At 41.7% G+C, this 22,486-nt stretch overlaps 1 protein-coding gene across 3 annotated transcripts in view; it reads right to left on the reverse strand.

Annotated features, from left to right (window-relative positions):
* BIN3 (bridging integrator 3) overlaps positions 1-22,486 on the reverse strand; it is a 50,562-nt gene that overhangs the window by 23,856 nt on the left and 4,220 nt on the right.

The raw sequence follows: 22,486 nt of genomic DNA on the forward strand, positions 1-22,486 counted from the left end.
ACTGACAACATCTAAATAAAGCTAGCTTGGTGAAGAATCTGAATTCAGCTCAAGGTTGGCTCGAACTTGCTGGGAAGCTCGGCCCCTCAGGTTGTCCACCTGGAAATGGAAGACAGCTTGCCCTGACGGGAGGAAGGTCGTGGTGGAAGACTCTAACCCCACCTCCCCTCTCACGGACAGGCTGCCCTTCACCAGGACTGTGCCAGGACTTAATCTCCTACTCTGGGAAACCAGAGGGTTAAACTGGGAGTCTACAAGTCTACAAGCTTCCTTCAGGTGCTGAAAATTCTACGATCCTATAATTCTGAGACTTAAAGAAGCCACAAGGCAACCCAACAGCTACAGAAGCACAGGCTTCTCCTACCGAGGCAGGAGGCAGGGAAGCCTTCCTGGCTGGGATCAGCTCAGGGAAGAGCCCTCGGGGTGCGGGCTGGACCCCCCTCAATGCTCTCCTTCCAGGCTCAGGACCAGTGGGTCCCTTCCATTCAAACCTCCCGCTCCCACTGCATCCCTCACCCCCTCCCTACACACATCCCTCTCCTGGAGCCTGACTTCTGGCCCGCACTGACCAACACTGCCACTAAACCCAATGGTATAATTAACCACCGATAATAACCCCAGACAACGATCTGGTTGAGAGGATGGGCCAGCCTGAGTCACAGTGGTTTAAATTTAATTTCTGGAGGACATCCTGTTTATTGTTAACCCAGCCCCATAATTTGGGAGTGTTAACCCTTTGGGGGCTGGCTCATTCACGTGGCTTCTGTAAACAAATCAGCTCTGGCTGTGTCATTACCAGGGAAAGGGAAGTGATGGAACCAAAAAGGAAAGGGAAAAAAAATGAAACTGCCATTTCCCTTTCTCAGACCTGAAGAAGACAGGTTAAGAGGAGAGCCTTAGACTCCTCCCCCTCCCCCCAGTTACTTTTCCCCAGATCAGGGACTCAAGCTGATTGACACAATGGTTTTGGACAGTGAGACACTGCCTTCAAGGACCATTTTGGTAACAGTGCAAATGAGGTCCTGGTGGCATTGCAAAAGGACTGATCCCACTCTGTGGCAAGCATACGGCCTATAAAAAGCTGTATAAAAGGTTTCAGGAATCTGAAACCCTGGTCTCTGCCTCTGACTAGTTTCTTAGACAAACTATAAAACAAAGGAGTTGGACTAGATGGCCCTTTCAGCTTATCTAAAACTTGAATTCTACACTGAATTCTCCCTTCCAAGAATGTGGGGAGCAGGATGAGAATTCTAAACACGACTCAGAGCAGTCGTCAAAGAGATTCTAACTCGGCGTCTAGTACTACTGCCTCCCTGGTGGCTCCGATGGCAAAGAATTCGCCTGCAATGCGGGAGACCTGGGTTCCATCCCTGGGTTGGGAAGAGCCCCTGGAGAAGGGAATGGCAGCCCACTCCAATACTCTGGCCTGGGAAGCCCCATGGACAGAGGGGCCCACATGCAGGCTACAATGCATGGGGTCGCAGGAGTCGGACATGACTGAGCAACTCACACACACACATTACCACCAACTAGAGACAAAGGAATTAGGAACTTCGATTCTATTATTTGTGGTGCCACAGCCTCTCTCTCTCTAAATCTTAATTTAGAATCACGGTATTTTTAGAGCTGCGAGTTACCATAGAAATTTTTCCAGTTCAACCCTCTCATTTGGTGGATGGAGAAGGAGATATGGAGGGGCACAGTGACGAGCCCAGGGTCATGCGACGACAGGACGCAGAACAAACTGTCAGGGCCTCGATTTGTCCATATTTCTCTCAGCTACTCAGAATGTAATACTCTTTCACACAAACATGTTCCTTCACGTGTATTTGAAGAAATTATGAAAAACCATCTGACCACAATACCTCATCCTAAAATACTATGGATTTTACAAAGGGTTCATGGTTATGAGACAGGAAACGAAAAGAGGACCGTGTTATCAGGAGAAGGAGGCTGGTGCTGAAAGGGGTGCTTCTACACACAAGAGGCTACGTGCACCGTGTAGACGGAGCCAGGTCTCTGTAACCTCACTGTCAGCACCTGACAATCACCTATAACTTTATCATTCAAATCTGATCAGGTTTCAGTTCACCTCTTCAAAAGCCATCTCCCTGCCTGAAGAATGCTTTTCTTTTAAAAAAGTTACTTTTAATTTTAAAAGGTTTAGGTTTACAGAACTGTGAAGACAGTCCCTAGCTCCATATATTCCACACCCAGTTTCCCTTATTATTAACTTCTTACAGTTGTATGGTATATTTATTACTATTAAGAAGCCAATCCTGAGATATCAGTCTATGCTTGATTCAGATTCCCTTAGTTTGACCTCAGGTCCATTTGAAGTTCAGGATCCTAGCCAGGCTACTGCATTCCATTTAGTTTAAGTCTCCTTAGCCTCCTCTTGATCTTTTCTCAGACCTTCCCTGTTTTCTGATGACCCTGACCATTTTCAGGAGTGCTGGTCAGGTATTCTATGGACGGTCCCTTGGTTGGTTTGTCTGCTCTTTTTCTCATGACTGGATTGGGGTTACGGGTTGTAGGGGGAAGAAGTAAAAATGCCGTTCTCGCCACATCACACTGAGGGTTTGAGCTATCAATGTGACTTTCTGGGAAAAAAAAAAAAAAAATTTACCATTGGAATTTTCTAAAACCTCTTTACTTTGTAAACAATATTTCTTCTGATCTATGTTTTGCCTTTTTTTTTGGCCTCGAGGCATGTAGGATCTTAGCTCCCCGACCAGGGATCCAACTTGCACCCCCTGCACTGGAAGGCGCGGTCTGAACCACTGGACTGCCAGGGAAGTCTCTCAGTGTGACTTCTTACAGTTGACGTGAGCCTCGGTCACTGGGCTGAAGCAGTGTTTCCCAGGATTCTCCACTCTATGGTCACTTCCCACCCCCACACCCTGGTATGCCCCCTCCCCTCTTTGGAAGGAAGCCACTATGGAACAGCCCATACTTAAGGAGTTATACTCCACCTCCTGGAGGGCAGAGTATTGGCACAAGTTATTTGGGATTCTGCACGGGAGAATTCTGTTCTTCGTTTATTTATTTATTCAGTCATTTGTATCAGTTTAAATGCATACTTATTTTATATGAGTTATAATCCAATACTACTTTATTTGTTCTTCCAACTGTTCCAGCTTTGGGAGCTCCTCTAGTTGGCTCCTGTGTCCTTCTGACACACCCACATCAGTGTGTGTGTGTTTTGTTAGTACTTCCTTGCTTTCTGGACAAAAAGATGCTCATTGTGTACATTTCCTGCACCAGCCCTAGAACTGGTGAAGGAACTTCCGAAACCAGCAGTCACTGTGCCTCTATAATATGGTCTCGCTCTGCCTTTTAGCTTCCTTTCTCTTTCAGCCAATACAGCTACCACCTTGATTCAGCCAAGTGGCTGTCCATTTATTCCCCAAATCCTAACTCCCTGTCCCAAAGTGGGACGTCCATTTTTTTTTTTTTTTTTAGCATCAACACTGTCATTTACAATTTCATCAGGACAAAAGGTATAAAACTTGGGGCAACTGGGACATACAGCCATCCCACCCACAGGGAACCCTTTCCTTCTCCTGGTTTCATCAAAGCTGTTCTGAGTCTCAAACTTTGCTGACCTTCTTTGAAATGTCGATGACTTTATTTGGCATTTAAAAATATTCTACCTTTTACAGTTGATTACAGTTCATCTCTTTAAAAAGTAAACATGCTCATCAGAGAAAACTTAAGAAATACAAAAAAGCCTAGAAGAGAGAAAAAAGAGAGAGAAAGAAGGGGAAAAGAAAAAGAAAAAACCCCAACAGCCCCCAGTCTCCTATCGAAAGACAACCAAGGTTAACGTTTTGGTGTTAATTATATTTTAACATTTGCAGGAAAAAAAAAAACAAAAACACAAAACAAAACAAAGCTTGAAGCAGATATGCCAAATGTTAGTAGTTAATTCCGGGTGGTGAGAATATGATTACTGTTCTCTTCTTTGCACTTTCCTTATTTCTCAAATAAGCTTAAGAAAAAACTTACTCTTTTTTCTTGACTATAAAAATAACACCTGATCAGTGTCAAAAACTTGGAAAACTATGAAGAACACAACACAGATACAAACACACAAAATCCCAGAGAAAAAGTACCACCTCGAATCTCAGTGTACATGAGTGTGTACACGTATGCATTACTTACACAACTTTTAAAATATAAAGGGACCATATATCAGGAGTGTTTTTATACGCCAATTTAGTTTTCATTGGCCTTTTTCTTTTTTATTATTTGAATTAATTTATATTGTTTCTAATTGAAGGATAACTGCTTTACAATATTGTATTGGTTTCTGCCATACATCAACATGAATCAGTGATAGGTATACATATATTCTCTCCCTCTGAACCTCCCTCCCACCCCACCCCAACCCTCTAGGTTGTCGCAGAGCCTTGGTTTGAGTTCCAAGTCACTCACCAGATTCCCACTGGCTATCTATTTTACATATGGTAACGTATATGTTTCCACGCTTCTGTCTCCATTCATCCTAGTCTTTCCCTCCCCCGTGTTCATAAGTCGGTTCTCTACGTCAGCATCTCCATTGCTGCCCTGCACCACCTTTCTACATTCATCAGCACCATCTTTAGATTCCACATGTATGTGTTAAAATATGACATTTGTTTTCTCTTTCTGACTTCACTCTGTGTAATAATTAGCCTGACTTTTAAGCGCTAACTAGTATTTCATTAATCAACTGTACCACTAGTTTTCTTTTTGTGCTCACATCACTCACTGTTCATTTCAACTGCTTCAAGTTTTTCTTCTCTTGAAAATGAAAATGAATGGCTAAATCTTTGGGCACATCAAGGATTAGTTACAATTAGTTGGAATTGCTGGGTCAAAGGACACCTGCAGGTTCAAGGTTTTGATTCACTTGCCAAATGGACCCTGAGACAGATTCAAACAGTTTACATATTTTTAAAGGACTGAAATAGTTTATTTCAAAGTATATGATACTTTGGACAGTGTATCAGGATTCTTTTCCTGCCTTACTTGTTTCCCTCTCCATTTTACGTGTGTGTGTGTGTGTGTGTGTTTAACATACAGAGGGTTTTAATTAGTATGAAGTCAAAATGACCAAGTCTATCTTTTTCCTTTATGATTTCTTCTTTTGATGTCCTAAAAAGACCTGCCTCCTCCACCCCAACAAGAAAAATTCATCTAGATTTACTTTATTACTTTTATGACTTCCTCTTTAAGCTTTGCTCTTATCAAAGCTATACATGTGCATTGTTTAATAAGGGAACAATATTTGCTAAGCAAAACATTAGGTTCTAGGCTCCCCAGTCTCACTCAGTTGCTTGAGATGAGCACTTCTAACTTGGCTGTTCTTTTTTTGTTGTTGTTTTTTGATAGGTACCTTTGCATATTTAAATAGAAAATGTGAGCATTGCCCCTCGTTGATTATTAGGTTTCAGGTCCTAGCTACTGACTTTTTATCGTGGAAGAAGATTTAACTAAACAAACACATGCACCTCTTTTGGGTCTTCACCCCTATTACCAAAGGCATATTTGCAACTCTGTCTTCTCAATAGAGTTATACTGTGATCTGGTTAGATTCATATGAAATACACTATTAGGAACATAATGTGATTTGTTTTCCTTCCTTCGTGTGGCAGCCAGCAGACTGTTCAGCCTCAGCCACATCTTCAGGAGACAGCAGAGTTCCCTCCCCAGATGAGCCACTCGCAAATTCCTGACAATCAGAAACTGGCATTGCTGGGAGGCACTGTTGGTGGTAGGGTGGAGGGGTGGGGGAGGGAGGTAATCTGTTACACAGCAACACAAAACTCGGAACACTGCATAAGTTTCCCTAAAAATAGTTTTTACTTTCACATGCTTAATTTTCTCTGTTTAGCCCTAATCCTCTCTCAATTGTCTAAATCTACGCAGTACATTCCCTTGTATTAGGTGTTCTATCATCTCCCCTTCCTGAAAGTCTCTACTGGAGCGTTGAACCTAGTCTGGATGGACTACCTCTCCTCCTGGGCTCTCCCATCACCATCTTTACAGGGATTTCTTTGGCTTCTCTCCTAGGAGCTTCTCCACCTGGACTATGGGTCTTCCCCTTTCTTGGTTTACTCCTCATTTGGGTGCGTAAAGTGTGAGGGAGATCATTTAAAAATATGTGTTTTTATTTGGTTGTGCCAGGTCTTAGTTGAAGGATGTGGAATCTAGTTCTCTGACCAGGGATTGAATCCGGGCCCTCTGCATTGGGAGTGTGGAGTCTTATCCACTGGACCATCAAAGAAGTCCTGGAGATCATTTTTGAGCCAGCACAACCCAAACTCTTTTTATCCTATCCTCACGCTATAGTTAGTTGGACTGGGTATAGAATTGTAGGCTAGGAATGACTTCTTCCAGAATCTCAAAGGCACTGGTTCCTTGGCTTCTCTTTTCCCAGTACCGTTTAGGTGGTGAAGTCTGAAGCCACTCCGATTCCCAAACCTTTGCATGGGATCTGCTTTTTATTTTCTTCATGCAAGCTTCGAGGATCAGATGTGCGTCCTCTGCAGTGCAGAATTTCACCTTGTGGTGTTTTTATCCGTTGTGCTGGGGTATTCACAGGACTCTGTCAAGTTGGCCATTTATAATCTTTAGTTCTTGGATTAAAGGAGACTTTGTTGTTGTTGACCCACTCCCATTTTCTGTTTGCCTTTTAAAAAAATTTCTAATTCTGATGTTGACCTTGGTTGGTCCTCTAATTTCTGTTTTTTTTCAACGTTTCCTTACTTTTTAATATTTCTAAAGAGATTTTCATTTCTGCTATCATGTTTTTCATTTCCAACGGTTCTTCTGGTTAAACATGAGTAAGTATCACCAAAGATCCTAGTTCATTTGCTCCATTGTTTTCCAAACATGTAGCAATTCAGTGTAACTGGGGATGTGAGGGTGGCCATTGCGTTCATTCTTGCCAGGCAGTGCTTATACATTTGAATTTTCTCCCTAATTTCATACATCAATTATGAAACTATTTTTTTTTTTATTCCTAGAGAAGCTTAACCTTTTTCCAAATGTTTATATTGTGTGTTTTTGCTGTGAATTTCTCTTCGTGTCCTTTAATCATTAATGTATTTGGGATTTTGTGCTTAAATTTCTTATAGCTTGTTATTTAATAAAGAAGTTAACTGTCAAAAAAAAAAAAAAAGAGTAACCTGTTTTTACTTACCAGATGCTTTATCTGAAACTTTCAATGAGAGCTTTGAAAAGAGCTTCCTCTTCCTTTAGAGTCTCAGTTTCCCTTCAAGTTGCTTTTCTGGTTTGTTTTAGTCTCTGTTTTTCACATTAAATACGTCCCTTGGATGAACAGTAGTTCTTGGTTATCTTCTCGAATATATGACTAGGAGCCAAAAGGCAGCTGTGAGTACATGAATAGTGTCTGTCTATTGTGTAGGATGATCTGGCTGAGAAGTCTTATAGGGGATCCTTGATGTCAGTATCTGGTCTTTTCTCTGAGGGAGGTGAAATTCCTTAGAGAAGATTTTTCCACTCCCATCCACTGGATATAAAGACCCAGCTCACTGTTCTGGGATCTCCGGGAGTAGACGAGGCCCTGTGTGTGTGCATGTGGGGAAAGGGTGTGTCAGCACTCCATATGCATTCATCCACTTCATCCCCTGTGAAGTCCTACCCTCACCTGTACCTGAAGTGGGTCTAGGTGTTGTGGCCCTGAAGCTTACACAATTCTGCATGCCCTTTTAAAGAGATTCCAAAGCTGCAAATGTAAAATTAGGTCTGAAAGTGAATGTTTATTTAGACAGAGAAAAGAGCATAATAAATTACAAGTTATAAAACCTGACAAATAACATGAACATCAGAAAATCAAGAATAACCTAATATTTTTATTAATCATCTGCCTGACACACCTTTATATTTACTTCTCTACATTTTTTTTTTTTGGCTGCATAGTCTATGATTGCCTCTTCATATGACACAGACTTGATAAATCATTTTCTTAGAGAGAAAAGAAAGATAATTCAGCCTTTTTTCCAGTGGCGTTGATTGAAATTTGTTTTCTATTACTGACAGTTTAGAAAAGCTTTTTTATGCAGCTTACTGGTAACATATAAATATAATATAAATTTTAGGACTGTTGTAAAATTTATGAAAATCTCATGTTTCTTTCATAAGTAAACTGTAAGATTTCAGGGCACATTTCAGATTTTCTTGTACAATGACTAATCTTAAATGCTCTCTGAATTAATGAGAAAAAACTGGCTTGTCACTGATGTCCTTGTAGGAGGGCATACCATGAGTTTTAGGTTTTCTTTGTTATGTCTTTCATGTTAAATCCACTAGAAATTTAAATGTTTTAGCAACACGTTCATATGATTTGCTCCTCCTCTTCATTAGCTGGATTATCAAATAATCATCACTTCTATTTAAAACTGACCTATCCTCTTAATGAATTGCTAGCTTTCGGCACAATGTGACATTGTTTTGTTACACTTTACTTGATTTCAGAATAATATCTATGATTTCATTGCTCCCCTTTGTCACTTGTTTTGTGTTTTATTTTTATCGAATTTTCCTTTTAACTATAAAATAAACTTGAAGATGACCGAAAAAGGTATATCCTTTGTATATTTCCAACTTAGGGAGTCTGCAATTTCTCACTTGGCTTATTAAAGATTTCCAAAAATCTCCTTACAAATTGAAGTCAAAACAGCAAACTTTCAATTCAACATCCCCCCACCCCAACCCTGTCCCATCTCAAAAAAGGTCTAGGCTATTCTAAGCTGCCTGACATGAAGGATAGTATATAGAAGAAAAAGGAGGACCTAGAGATTATAATACCGAGTGAAGTCAGACAAAGACAAACATCATACGATATCGCTTTTATGTGGAATCTAAAAAAATGGTACAGATGAACCTTTTACAAAACAGAAACTGAGTCAGATGTAGAAAACAAACTTATGGTTACCAAGGTAAAAAGATCAGGGAGGAATAAATTGGGAGTTTGGGACTGACATATACATACTACTACATGTAAAATAGATAACTAAGCAATAAGGACTTAATGTGTAGCACAGGGAACTCTACTAAATACTCTGTAATAATGTGTTAGGGGGGCCTCGCAGGTGGCTCAGTGTTTAAAAAAAAAAAAAAAAGAAAACAAAAAACCTGCCTGCCAATTCAGGAGATGCAGGAGACTCAGGTTTGATCCCTGGGTTGGGAAGATCCCCTGAAAAGGAAATGACAACCCACTCCAGTATTTTTGCCTGAAAAATCCCATGGACAGAGGAGCCTAGTGGGCCATAGTCCACGGGGTCACAAAGAGTTGGACGTGACTGACCTACATGGCAACCTACACACACACAACCTACATGGAAACAGAATCTAAAAAAGAGTGGATGCATGTGTTTGTACAACTGATTCACTTTGCTCTACAGCAGAAACTAACACAACATTATAAATCAACCGTACTAAAAAAAAAAATTAGTAAAAAAAAAAGAGAATGGAAGAAGAGAAGGCAGAGGTATTAACTGAGTGCAGTATAAATACATTTCCAAAGTTTATGGAAATAGGATTATTTGCACACATGGCTAGGTTTCCTACCAGGGCCCTGGACAAAGTCCATGTAAGCAAGGGGCCCTGAAGTTAAAGCTTTATTAGTTTCACACAGTAAATCCACCTTTGTGTGCCCTTGTAGAGAAACTCTCTGCTTCACACTCTCCAGGGTACAGCCCCTTCATTCTTCTGCGAGGGTGAGGAGGGGACAGTCTCTGGGGAAATGGACTTGGGGAGGAGATGGTAGGACTCTCAACTTTTTCACAGGCAGCTTTCAACCAGTCTTCCTAACCTGAGTGTTTGGCTTTACTTCACTTCTAGAGGTGTCCAGGGCCACCAGTTCCTGAACCTTTGAGGATTTTATAACAGAAGTTCTTGGTTTTCCTGAATGCTAGTTCATGATCTGGCTTCCTAGGAAATGCTAAGTCCATTACCCAACGTAACTGCATTCTAAACCCCAAGTGTTGTTGATAACAAATACCAAAAAGTGAAGATTAAAAATCTAGAGTAGAGGTTAGACTCTCAAAAATACAATATTTAAAAAACAAACAGAACAAAATCACAAAGGTTATAAAAAATATATATGAAGTTTGCTTTAAAAATAGGGTCTTTTTTTTTTTTTTTTTTTTGCAAGACAGGAAACACAGAAAAGGTGTATAAACTTGAACCCAAAACAACAAAGTAAATGACAATGGGATCATACTTATAAATAATTACCTTAAATGTAAATGGGTTGAATGCCCCAATCAAAAGACAAAGACTGGCTGAATGGATACAAAAACAAGACCCCATATATGCTGTCTATAAGAGACCCACCTCAAAACAAGGGACACATACAGACTGAAAGTGAAGGGCTGGAAAAAGATATTTCACGCAAATGGAGACCAAAAGAAAGCAGGAGTAGCAATACTCATATCAGATAAAATAGACTTTTAAATAAAGGCTGTGAAAAGAGATAAAGAAGGATACTACATAATGATCAAAGGATCATTCCAAGAAGAAGATACAACAATTATAAATATACATGCACCCAACATAGGGAACACCGAAATATGTAAGGCAAATGCTAACAAGTATGAAAGGGGAAATTAACAATAACACAATAATAGTGGGAGACTTTAATACCCCACTCACACCTATGGATAGATCAACTAAACAGAAAATTAGCAAGGAAATACAAACTTTAAATGATACAATGGACCAGTTAGACCTAATTAATATCTATAGGACATTTCACATGAAAACAATGAATTTCACCTTTTTCTTAAGTGCCCACGGAACCTTCTCCAGGACAGATCATATCCTGGGCCATAAATCTAGCCTTGGTAAATTCAAAAAAATTGAAATCATTCCAAGCATCTTTTCTGATCACAATGCAGTAAGATTAGATGTCAATTACAGGAATAAAACTATTAAAAATTCCAACATATGGAGGCTGAACAACACACTTCTGAATAACCAACAAATCACAGAAGAAATAAAAAAAGAAATCAAAATATGCATAGAAACAAATGAAAACCAAGTGTTGTTGATGTCTCTATTTTCCTTGAATTTGTAGATTCATGATTTTTAAAAAATCACTTAATTGTGTTTCTTGTAGGATTTTAAGAGAGATAAAACTAGATGCATATTACACATTATAATGTATAATGTGCTATATATTATAGATACATTATATTATACTATATATACCTAGTTTCTCTCTCACAAATCCCACAGCCTGTCACCTCTACTCAGAACCTGCTTTATTAATTTTAAAAAACAACTTTATGAGATGAAATTCACATTCTGTAAAATTCATTCTTTTATAAGTGTACAATTTGGTGTTTTGGGTATATTCACAGACTTGTACAACTCTCATCACTACCTTTATTTTATTTTTGGCCATGCTGTGCAGCTTGTGGGATCTTAGTTCCCGGAGCAGGGATTGGACCTGCAGCCTTGGCAGTGAAAGCAGAGTCCTAACCACTGGATTGCCAGAGAATTCCCACCACTAACTAATTTTAGAACATTTTCATCACCCAAAAGGAAACTCTGTATCTATTAGCAGTCATTCACCATTTAAAGCTCAACATTCAGAAAACTAAGTTCATGGCATCCAGTCCCATCACTTCATGGCAAATAGATGGAGAAACAGTGGCTGACTTTATTTTTCTGAGCTCCAAAATCACTGCAGATGGTGACTGCAGCCATGAAATTAAAAGATGCTTACTCCTTGGAAGCAAAGTTATGACCAACCTAGACAGCATAGTAAAAAGCAGAGACATTACTTTGTCAACAAAAGTCCATCCAGTCAAGGCTATGGTTTTTCCAGTGGTCATATATGGATGTGAAAGTTGGACTATAAAGAAAGCTGAGCACCGAAGAATTGATGCTTTTGAACTGTGGCGCTGGAGAAGACTTTTGAGAGTCCCTTGGACTGCAAGGAGATCTAACCAGTCCATCCTAAAGGAGATCAGTCCTGGGTGTGCACTGGTAGGACTGATGTTGAAGCAGAAACTCCAATACTTTGGCCACCTGATGCGAAGAGCTGACTCATTTGAAAAGACCCTGATGCTGGGCAAGAATGAGGGCAGGAGAAGAAGGGGACGACAGAGGATGAGATGGTTGGATGGCATCACCGACTCAATGGACAAGGGTTTGGATGGACTCCGGGAGTTGGTGATGGACAGGGAGGCCTGGCGTGCTGCGGTTCATGGGGTCACAAAGAGTCGGACACGACTGAGTGACTAAACTGAACTGAACTGAACTGAACCGAACCATTTTGTAGTGTACCCGAAAGACACTTTCAGTCTCTAAGGATTTGCCAATTCTGGATATTTCACATAAACAGAATTATATAACATGTGGCCTTTTGTCTTGGCTTCTTTCACTGAGCAAAATGTTTTCTATGATTAGCCATGTTGTGGCATGTATGAGTATGATGTTGAGCATCTTTTTTGGTGTTTATTAGTCATTTGTGTATCTTTTCTGGAGAAACATCCATTCAAATTGTTAGCCCATTTAAAAACTTGATGTTCTTTTAACTGTTGAGTTGTAAGAGTTCTTTATATACTCTGGGTACAAGTCCCTAATCAGATATATGTTTTGCAAATATTTTCTGTCATTTGTGATTTTTTTTTTTCCACTTTCTTCATGGTGTCCTTTGAAGAATTAGTTTTAGATTTTGAAATAGCCGAATCTATGTTTTCTTTTGTTGTTTGTGGTTTTGGTTTTTGTATCTAAGAATTCTTTGCCAAATCCAAGGTCAGGAAGATTCACATTTGTTTTCTTTACTTAGAGTGTTCTAGTTTCAGCTTTTACGTTCAGGTCTTTGATCCTTTCTAACTTTAGTACATAGTGTAGGTAAGGGTCCTACTTCATTGTTTTGCATGGGGCCATCCAGTTATCCCAGTACTGTTGGTTGAAAAGACTTTCCTTTTCTGTTGAACTGTCCTGACATCCTTGTTAAAAATCAACAGACCATCAATGTAAAGGTTATTTCTGGACTCAATTCTACACCATTGATTTGCTAGTACTACACTATCTTAATTACTGTTGCTTTGTAGTAAGTTTTGAGATTGGGAAGAGTAAGTCCTCCAACTTTGTATTACTTTGCTAAGACTGTTTTGGCTATTCTGTGTTCCTTGCATTTCCAAATGAATTTTAGTGGTTTGTTTTTTATATTCAAATCTTTACTCCATGTAGAGTTTGAGTGTATGGTTAGCCAGCTGCTTTAATGTGATTAAAAAAAATAATCTTTAAAAAATATATTTTTAAAGATTTTTGTTTTAAATGACCATTTTTAAAGTCTTTATTGAATTTGTTACAATATTGTTTCTGTTTTACGTTGGCCATGAGGCATGTGGGATCATAGCTCCCCAACCAGGGATTGAACCTGCACCCCCTGCATTGGAAGGCAAAGTCTTAACCACTGGACCACCAGGGAAGTTCCCCCCACCCCCCAAAATTAATCTATCTCTGAAAAATCATTTTATTAGTGTTAAACATTTCCACTCTATACCACAAGTAGGTCCACTCTCTTTCGAACAACACAGATTTAATTATTTAGGTTTATAACAATTCAATATCTAGTAAGCAAATCCTTCTCATTACATTTCTTTTTTAGGTAATTTCTTGGCTACTTTAACTTTGTTTTGTTTTCAGATTTAAGATGAAATTCAAAATCATGTGCTGTATCCTCCCTTTTAAATCAGGATATTTATTACTGAAAATATATTCAGTTCAGTTCAGTTGCTCAGTCGTGTCTGACTCTTTGCAACCTCAGGCCTCCCTGTCTATCACCAATTCCTGGAGTTTACTCAAACTCATGTCCACTGAGTCAGTGATGCCATCCAACCATCTCATCCTCTGTCGTCCCCTTCTCCTCCTGCCTTCAATCCTTCCCAGCATCAGGGTCTTTTCAAATGAGTCAGTTCTTCACATCAGGTGGCCAAAGTATTGGAGTGGCATCGGTCCTTCCAATGAATATTCAGGACTGATTTCCTTTAGGATGGACTGGTTGGATGTTCTTGCAGTCCAAGGGACTCTTAAGTCTTCTCCAACACCACAGTTCAAAAGCATCAATGCTTTGGCACTCAGCTTTCTTTAGTCCAGCTCTCACATCCATCCATACATGACTAATGGAAAAACCATAGCTTTGACTAGATGGACCACTGTTGGCAGAGTAATGTCTCTGCTTTTTAATATGCTGTCTAGATTGGTTATAACTTTTCTTCCAAGGGGCAAGCGTCTTTTAATTTCATGGCTACAGTCACCATCTGCAGTGATTTTGGAGCCCCCAAAAATAAAGTCTGTCACTGTTTCTACTGTTTCCCCATCTATTTGCCATGAAGTGAAAATACATTATATTTATAAATTAACTTATGAAGAACTAACATCTTTATCAATATTAGGTTTGCTCGTTTAGGGCCAAAACATTTCTTTCCAGTCATTCAAGTCTTTTTATCACTTTCTTTGGCCTTAAGAGTTTTTTCATATAGGTCTGCTACATTTATTTTGTTAAATATTAACATCCCAAAGTAACACCTACTGGTGAAATTTTTTGCCCTACATGTCTTAGGTGCACTCCATGGAATTTTATATTTTGGTTATGCTACGAATGGATCCTCTTTTTCACTTCATCTTCCTGGTACACAGGAAAGCTATGGGGTGTTAAATATTTACCCCACAACCAGTCACCACACCTATATATTTAACCTAGTCTTAATAGCCCAAGAAATTTGGCTGGCAAGAAAAAAAGAACTAGGTTTTCCAAATAGTCATATCATTTAAAAATAACTGTAAGATTTTCCTCCTCTTCCCCAATATTTAGTATCTATTTATTGTCTTGTATTATGGCATTGGCTAGAAATTGCAGAAAATGATGCTTCTGACTTTAGTAAGAATCTCTGAGTTTAATCTTCTGCTGTAGAACAAGAAGAAGGCTCCTGGTTTCAGCCAAGAAGCCTCCCATTGGGTTGGCCAAAAAGTTCACTTAGGTTTTTTCTGTATGATAGTAGAAAAGCCTAAAAGAACATTTTGGCCAACCCAATAATAGTAAGGAAATATTTTTCTGTTTCCAGTTTACTGAAAGATATAAAGACTGGACTTCTGAATTATATCAATGCCTTTTCAGCATGCATTAATTGACCTGTTGGTTCGCCTATGACCTTGTGCTGTGATGAACTGTGTGAATGCATGTCCCCAGAACAAGCCATCCTTTTATTACCGAAGTAAGCTCTATTTGGTAAAAAGTACAGGTTAATTAACTCTGACGTGTACACATCTTGTTTTCTCATTACAACACATAAGCACCTCAAGGGTAGGGACTCAATGTTATGCTTCTGTGCATCTCCTGCAAGTGCTGGACTCGGCACAGTGCTATTTTCAACCTTTTACTGAATGAACAGCCGGTGACTATGTATTAAGGGTATCCTTCATGCCTAGTACTATGTGAGGATTAGGGATCTCAGGATGAACAAGGCAGACTCATTCTATGATTTCATGGAGCTTATAGTCTGGTTTCATACACATAGTAAGCAGGGAATGAATGATTAAATGAATGAGTAAAATGAGACCATTGCCCTCAGGGCCCTATCAAATACCACACTCTAATTTAGGGCTCCTGAAAAAAGCTACTCTTAGATCAGGCTATATACAGAACAAAGAAAGGTAGTATCATTGTCCTTGGTCTCCCAATCCTTATCTGGTTATAATAAAAACCTAAAAGGCATCACCAGCCACAAGCACCAGCCGGGGCCAAGGCAAAGTACATTCAATGGAGATCGAGAGAACAGAGCTGACCTTTGGCACTGGCAGTGAAGCCTGGGCAAGTTAGCAGCATGTGGGTCAAGGGAACACATTTTCAAGAGCCTGAGAGGAAATGTGAAAGGAGAAGAGTCTCCTGGGTTTCTTCTCAGGCTGCCAAAGGGCAAAAGTGCTCTGCTCTGCCAGAGAGAGAGCCAGAGAACTTGGGCAGGTGGTCTGATGGAGGGATCAGATTCTCTGCTGCTGAAGTGGTAAAGGGTGGAGAGAGAGCAAAGCAACCTTAAGTCAACTGACTCCTCTGCCTCTTCGTCTCCTTGACCTCTGGATTTCATCCTATGGTTCAAGGCCCCCACAGGACATCCTCAGAAGCAGCAGCTAGAGCGACGGCAAGGCAGCATCTCCTGAGAGCACTGCTGCCCTGGCATTGCTGGGGCTCTGGGATGAGGGGCTCACTGGGCTTCCAGACTTCTGTTCTCCTCCTCGTCCTCACAGCCCTCCCCTTGGAATCGGCGGGGGTAGGGGGGGAGGAGTGGTGTCAGCAGAGGTCCAGAGAGGAGACAGGGCTAGCTCCCCAGAGAACCTCTAAACTCTGGGAGCTATCAGAAAGGCTGTGAGCTCCCGACCCAGGGAGTGGGCTTCCTTACTTGGTTCTCCTTGCCATTCCATAAATATGAGCATCAGAGGGCAGGGGAAGAAATATTTTGGTCTCAGGAACAAAATGGAGAAAATATTTCTCTCAGCCCTGCCCTTCTCCAACCCCCAACCAGCCCCACCTCAAAAAAAAAAAAAGAAAAAAAGTTTTATGTGTACAGAGGGAAAGGGGAAGAGGGGGGAAAGGGTTCTATTTTCTTTCACAATAAAGAAAAGTCAACAGGATGTTCTCCAAAGCTACAAATATACTTTTCAAACAGTAAATATCTCTATTAGCAGCAGGATGCCAGTTGGCTAATTCTGTCTCAGTAAAACCTTTCCCAAAAAACTCCTGCTCTTGTGTAATGTCTATTTACAAAACCGGCTCTTGTGCCTTTTCAATTTGCTGGGTTTCTCAATCTTTTGTTTCCCCACCCCCTCCACAGCAGAGGCAGAGACTAAGAGGCAGCCCCAGATGGCAGCTGCGTGGGGATCCCCCTGGTCACCCCAGCACCTCTCTCAAGCCCTGCCTTCTTTGGAGAGTCCTCCAGTCTATCACGAAGAAGAGCTGAAAGAAGCTAAAACCTACGTCCTCCTCCCTGGCCTTCACTGGGCCTCCTGGATTTGTTTCTATGGAGCCTGAATGGGCCTAGGCCCCCGCCGAGGGTGGAGAGAACCCTGGAATGATTCAGTCTACCCCCACCCCGCCATCTTCCAGATATCTCCAGCTGAGCAAAGATCAGAGTTCGGGGTGGTGGGGAGAGGGAGGGCTGAGCAGAGAGTAGGAGGCAGTTGATAGTGGCTGAAATCCTGGCTCCCCAGGGAGTGGTCTGGGCCTGAGTCACCGTCTCGGCAAGAGCAGGAAGGTGGGCGAAAGGCAGCAGCTTCTGCAGGCTGGAAGGACAAGCCCCTCCTCCCCCAGCCTTCTGTCACTCTATTCTCGGGTCGCTGCTGGCTCTGGTCTGAGGCCCCCACCAAGGCTACCACCACCTTGACCATGAGAGAGAGGAAACAGCAGGCCGGGCCAGGGCAGGGCTTACAGGGAGTCAGCTGGCTCCGGAGGAGCAGCTGCTCAAGGGATGCCATCTTCTCTGAAGGGCCAGCTGGCCACGATGCCTGGGGCCAAGGAAAGTTCAGCTGGAGCAAGGACGGGAGAGATCCCATCAGAAAGACCAATGGCCTGAGCTATGAACGACCAGTTTCCAGTGCCTACGACCACAGCCTCTCCAGCCCCACCTCAGTCCTTCCCCTAAATTAGCCGGATCCCAAACCAGAGCACAGAGGACACCACCCTCACTTGCCACTGGACCGAGGAGGTGTGTGTGTGTTTAAAAATAAAAGGCATGACTCTGTGACTTGGCCGATTCAGCAGCTTGGACCAGTACAATCGCCCAGCTCAGCTGTGATCCCTCCTTCCCCACGCTCCTGGGGCTGACCTCTGAAAGGAAAGGCAGAATGAATCACAGAGTGTAGAGTAAGTTCATCCAATAAAGAGGCCATTTACTGAGCATCTACTATTGCCAGTTTCTGTGCTTGCTGCTTCCGCTACGTCAGTTCATTCAAAGTGCTGCCCTCCCGTATTTCACTCAAGAGACAGCGCACTGTGTGAGGGGATAGACTCTGGATCCAGGCTGCCTGGGTTCAAGATCTGGCTTTGCCAACTGCCAGCTGTGAGACTTGACAGGTGACTTAATTTTTCTGTGTCTCAGTTTCCCTGTCTATAAAATAGGGTCATAATATAGCTATTGTATAGGGTGGCTGTGAAAGCTAAATTAGTTTACTCTTTACAATAGTTCCCAACCTATAATAAGCAGCCCGTATCTGTCTGTCATAAAGATGAGAGTGGTGGTATCCTGACGATGCTAATCAAACTGAGGCCTAGATGGGGGACTTGCACAGAGTTAAACAGAGGTCAAGTACGTCAGGAGACCCGAAATGGTTGTTTTCTGTTTGGGGAGCACGCAGCAGTCCCACAACATAATCGCCACTACCAGGATCAAGTTGATATATTTGCTTACAATTGAGTGGTGACTTCCTCCTGAGCAGTAAAAGGATTTGTGACAGAAGTCCGGAGACTTTTGGAACATCCAAAGATCAAGAAAAGAAAGTAAGGAAGGCAATTCAGAGAGGTGGCTTGGACTTTTTTTTTTTTTTTGCCTCTCTTTAAAAAACTCCTAATTATTTGACAGACATTTTTAAAAAATGGTTTTCCCATTTTATAAAAGGGGACCATAAGGGACTTGAAGTTACAATGTTTGTCCTGCTTACTGGACAAGCCAGAGATAAGTCTTCTTTGGCCTGACCTCCACTCTGATGGGTTCACGGAGGCTGAGATGCAGAGACTCTGAGAAGCACCAGACAAGCTGAGGCACTAGCTCTGATCTCATTCTCACTTCTGTACTTCACCAACCAGGAATCTTAAAAGCGCTTTTACTCTGTCATTTCCTCTTCTCTGTTGAAGGTCTGGTCCTGAGAAGTGAGAGGAAGGCTGGGATGGACATCCACCTGTAGGCCCCCCTCCCTCGGTCATCCCCAGCTTTTGATCACAGGAGGCAATGATTCTTTCGCCATGAGGTCAGCCCTAGCCATGATGCTGGTCAGGCGAGGCATGACAACAGTTACAGAAATATTGGAAACAGAAAATTTTGGCACGTGTATAATACTCATATATCTACCACAGAGCAACGTGAAACTCTAACACTGAGCCACACTTGCTTCAGGTCTTATCCTTCAATCTATACAACAGCACAGATACTGCTGAAGCTCCTGGGGTTTTCCAACCTGATCCCACTTCTTTCTCCCCACCCCATTATCCTCGACACAACCACTACCCTGAATTCAGGGTGTATTATTCCCATATTTTCACTTCATAAATTTGAATCCATAAGCACAACACAGTACTGTTTTACAGGTCTAAACTTTATACAAATATGTGCTGGGCTTCCCAGGTGGCACTAGTGGTAAAGAACCCGCCTGCCAATGAAGGAGATGTAAGAGACGTGGGTTCGATCCCTGGGTCGGGAAGATCCCCTGGAGGAGGGCATGGCAACCCACTCCAGTATTCTTGCCTGGAGAATCCCATGGACAGAGGAGCTTGGTGTAAAAAAGCTCCTCTATGGGGCAGAGTTGTGTAATCACAAAAAATGAGAAAAAGCAGTTCCCCACAGGGTTGCAGAGTCTAACATGACTAAAGTGACTTAGCACACACAAACTTTATACAAATAGTACAATATTAAATGTACCATTTGGAAACTTTATGTCTAGCTTGATGTTTCTGAGACACACATGACTTCATTCATTTTGACTACAGCTTATTTTACTATGTAACGATACCATGTTTTATTTTCCCATTCTTTAGCGTCTGGACATCTATTAATACAAACAATGAAGCAGTGGACATTTCTGCTGCAGGTCTCCTGCTGCACAGGTGTGAAAGGTTAACTGGGTGAGGGGTAGGCCCAACTCTGACTGCGTGAGGAGCTGCAAAACCTCCCAGTGGGCTGCAAAACCTCCCCGCCCTCACCCCATGCAGTGGCTGCAGTTCCCACTGCTTCCGCAGACACCTGGCATTGCTAGACGAAATTTACCGAATCTTTTGCCAGTCCAGTAGCTGTGAAATGGCATCTCATTTCTCACTGTTGGTTTAATCTCTCCTTGAATATTATTTTTTTTAGATTTTTTTTTATGTGGACCATTTTTTAAAGTCTTTATTGAATTTGTTACAATATTGCTTCTGTTTTATGTTTTGGTTTTTTTTGGCCCCGAGGCTTGTGGGATCTTAGCTCCTGGACCAGGGATTGAACCTGCACTCCCTGCATTGGAACCTGAAATCTTAACCACTGGACCACCAGGGGAGTCCTCCTTTGATAATTAATTCACAGAAAATCTTGGCTGAGGCTTTTGTCCACCTGGTTCTCTTTTCTGTTAAGTGGTTGACAGTTTCCAAATCTATGGAATAAATTCTTATATAGAACCAACCAGTGTTCTTTACAGCCGCCCCTTCTGTATTTATTATAACCTATGACAAAGAACCAAATAAACAAACAGCACCATCTTGACCAGGCTGGAGTCACAGGTAGAAGCTTCTAGTCGGAATATCTGTAATAAACTCTGGGTCCTGTGTAGAAGACCCATCACTCACTGATCATTTACACTACTGCATGTCATTCCACTGTAAACATCTATCAAAATCAGTCATGAAAGCAATGAAGTGGGTCTTTCTTTAAAAACCAAAATAGAACATAATAGAAAATATCTGAGTGCATTGCACACATCCAATGTGAAACTAATTTCAAGTGTGTGTGTGTTGACATCAAAGGCATTTCTAACGGCAAACTGTGGTCAAAAAATTTCAGAAGCCACTGTCCAAGTTGCCCCGCCCCCATCTCCATTCTTTCGCTTCTGAATTATCCTGCAGACCACTGCCAAATTAACCTGACAAAAATCATTGCTTTTGCCCTGCCACTTCCCTGCTCAAAAACCTGCAATTTTCAAAAGCCTAGGCTTGATTTCAATTCCTCAGCATGGCACTGCAAGTGCTTGCAGTAGGGCCCCAACCAGAGTGCCAGCTCTCATCCACGAAGCTTCTACCTGAATCACTATTAATTAAATACAAGCTGGCCTCCTGACTGCCCGCCCCAACACTCTAGAAGCATTCCATCTCCATGCACTTTTCTCACACCATTTTTCCAACCTGTACACCCCTCTCTGTCATTCCCCACTGCAATAGGACACGCTTGCTAAGTCAACGTTGAGTTACAGTCACATCCTCTGCTTGACATCTTTCGTGATGATGCTACATGGACGTTTAGTGATCCGCTGTCATTCCTGTGAACCCCTGGCACTTTTCATACACCAGATGAAGGCAAGGATAGAGTCTTAAAGCCTTCGGAATGTCCCCCAATGTTTAGTGCTTGATATATGTTAAATCAACAAAAATTCATTGAGCGCTATGTGCAATGAACTACAGTGGGCTCTATTTAGTAGATCAGCCACCAGACTAATGGTTTTGGGACAACTGTAATAGTTTAACTGCCAATCTGAAAGCTACCTTAATACATTTACTTAGAGTAGAATAATCGAGTTGGCCAAAAGGTTTGCTCAGGTTTTTCCATAAGATGTTATGGGAAAACCTGAACGAACTTCTTGGCCAACTCAATATAAGAAAATGCCTTTGACTAAGAAGCTGTGGGACTCAAGATGCTTGACTCTTTCAAACTGCTCCCAAATCAGGAAAAAGTCCCTTCCCCTCTTGTTACAAATGGCGGAAAGTAGAGTTTTACATCTGTGCACAAAACAGTGTTGAATACAGAATCCCATGGGCTCCTCAATGGACATTGCTATGCTCTTTATGGGTTTCCCAGGTGGCACTAGTGGTAAAAAATCCGCCTGCCAATGCAGGAGGCATAGGAGATGAAGGATTGATCCCTGGGTCTGGAAGATCCTCAGCAGGAGGAAGTAGCAACCTGTTCTAGTATTCTGGCCTGGAGAATCCCATGGACAGAGGCTACAGTCCATGGGGCCGCAAAGAGTCAGATAAAACTGAGCATGTGGCTCTTTATAGAGGAGGAAGAAGCTTGGGGAGAGGCTGGCCTGTCCAAAGTCACAGAAGTGAGTGGTAAGGCTACCCCAGGCGGGGAGGCCCCATAGTCGGAAGGAACCATGATGGCCCAGAATAAGACCGGTCACTTCCTATAATTCACTACCAATCTGCTCATGTTAATCAGCTGACTCTGGGATCCAGTCAACTTGGGGATGGTCTTCCCCTTTCCTAATGTTCCTTTTCAAGCATAGGAATTCTCAGGCTTCAGTTCCAGTTCTGGGAGGTGAATGAATTCAGGTAAGTTGCTGAAGGGAGATAATCAGACCTGAACTGCAAACCTCAAAGGGTAGACGCAGGGATGCTATCAGATAATGGATGGGAACATAATTTGCAAAGTTAAAAATACTGTATGAATGTAAGATAGCAATGGTAATGCCAGAGGGAAAAGAGCCTCCCCTAAGAAAATGTTTGCCATTGAATGGATGTCTCCCTCTGACCCAGCAGTTTACTGTCCTTCCTTCACATTCCATC

The sequence above is a fragment of the Bos taurus genome, chromosome 8, assembly GCF_002263795.3.
Source record: "Bos taurus isolate L1 Dominette 01449 registration number 42190680 breed Hereford chromosome 8, ARS-UCD2.0, whole genome shotgun sequence".
NCBI classification, from domain to species: Eukaryota; Metazoa; Chordata; class Mammalia; order Artiodactyla; family Bovidae; genus Bos; species Bos taurus.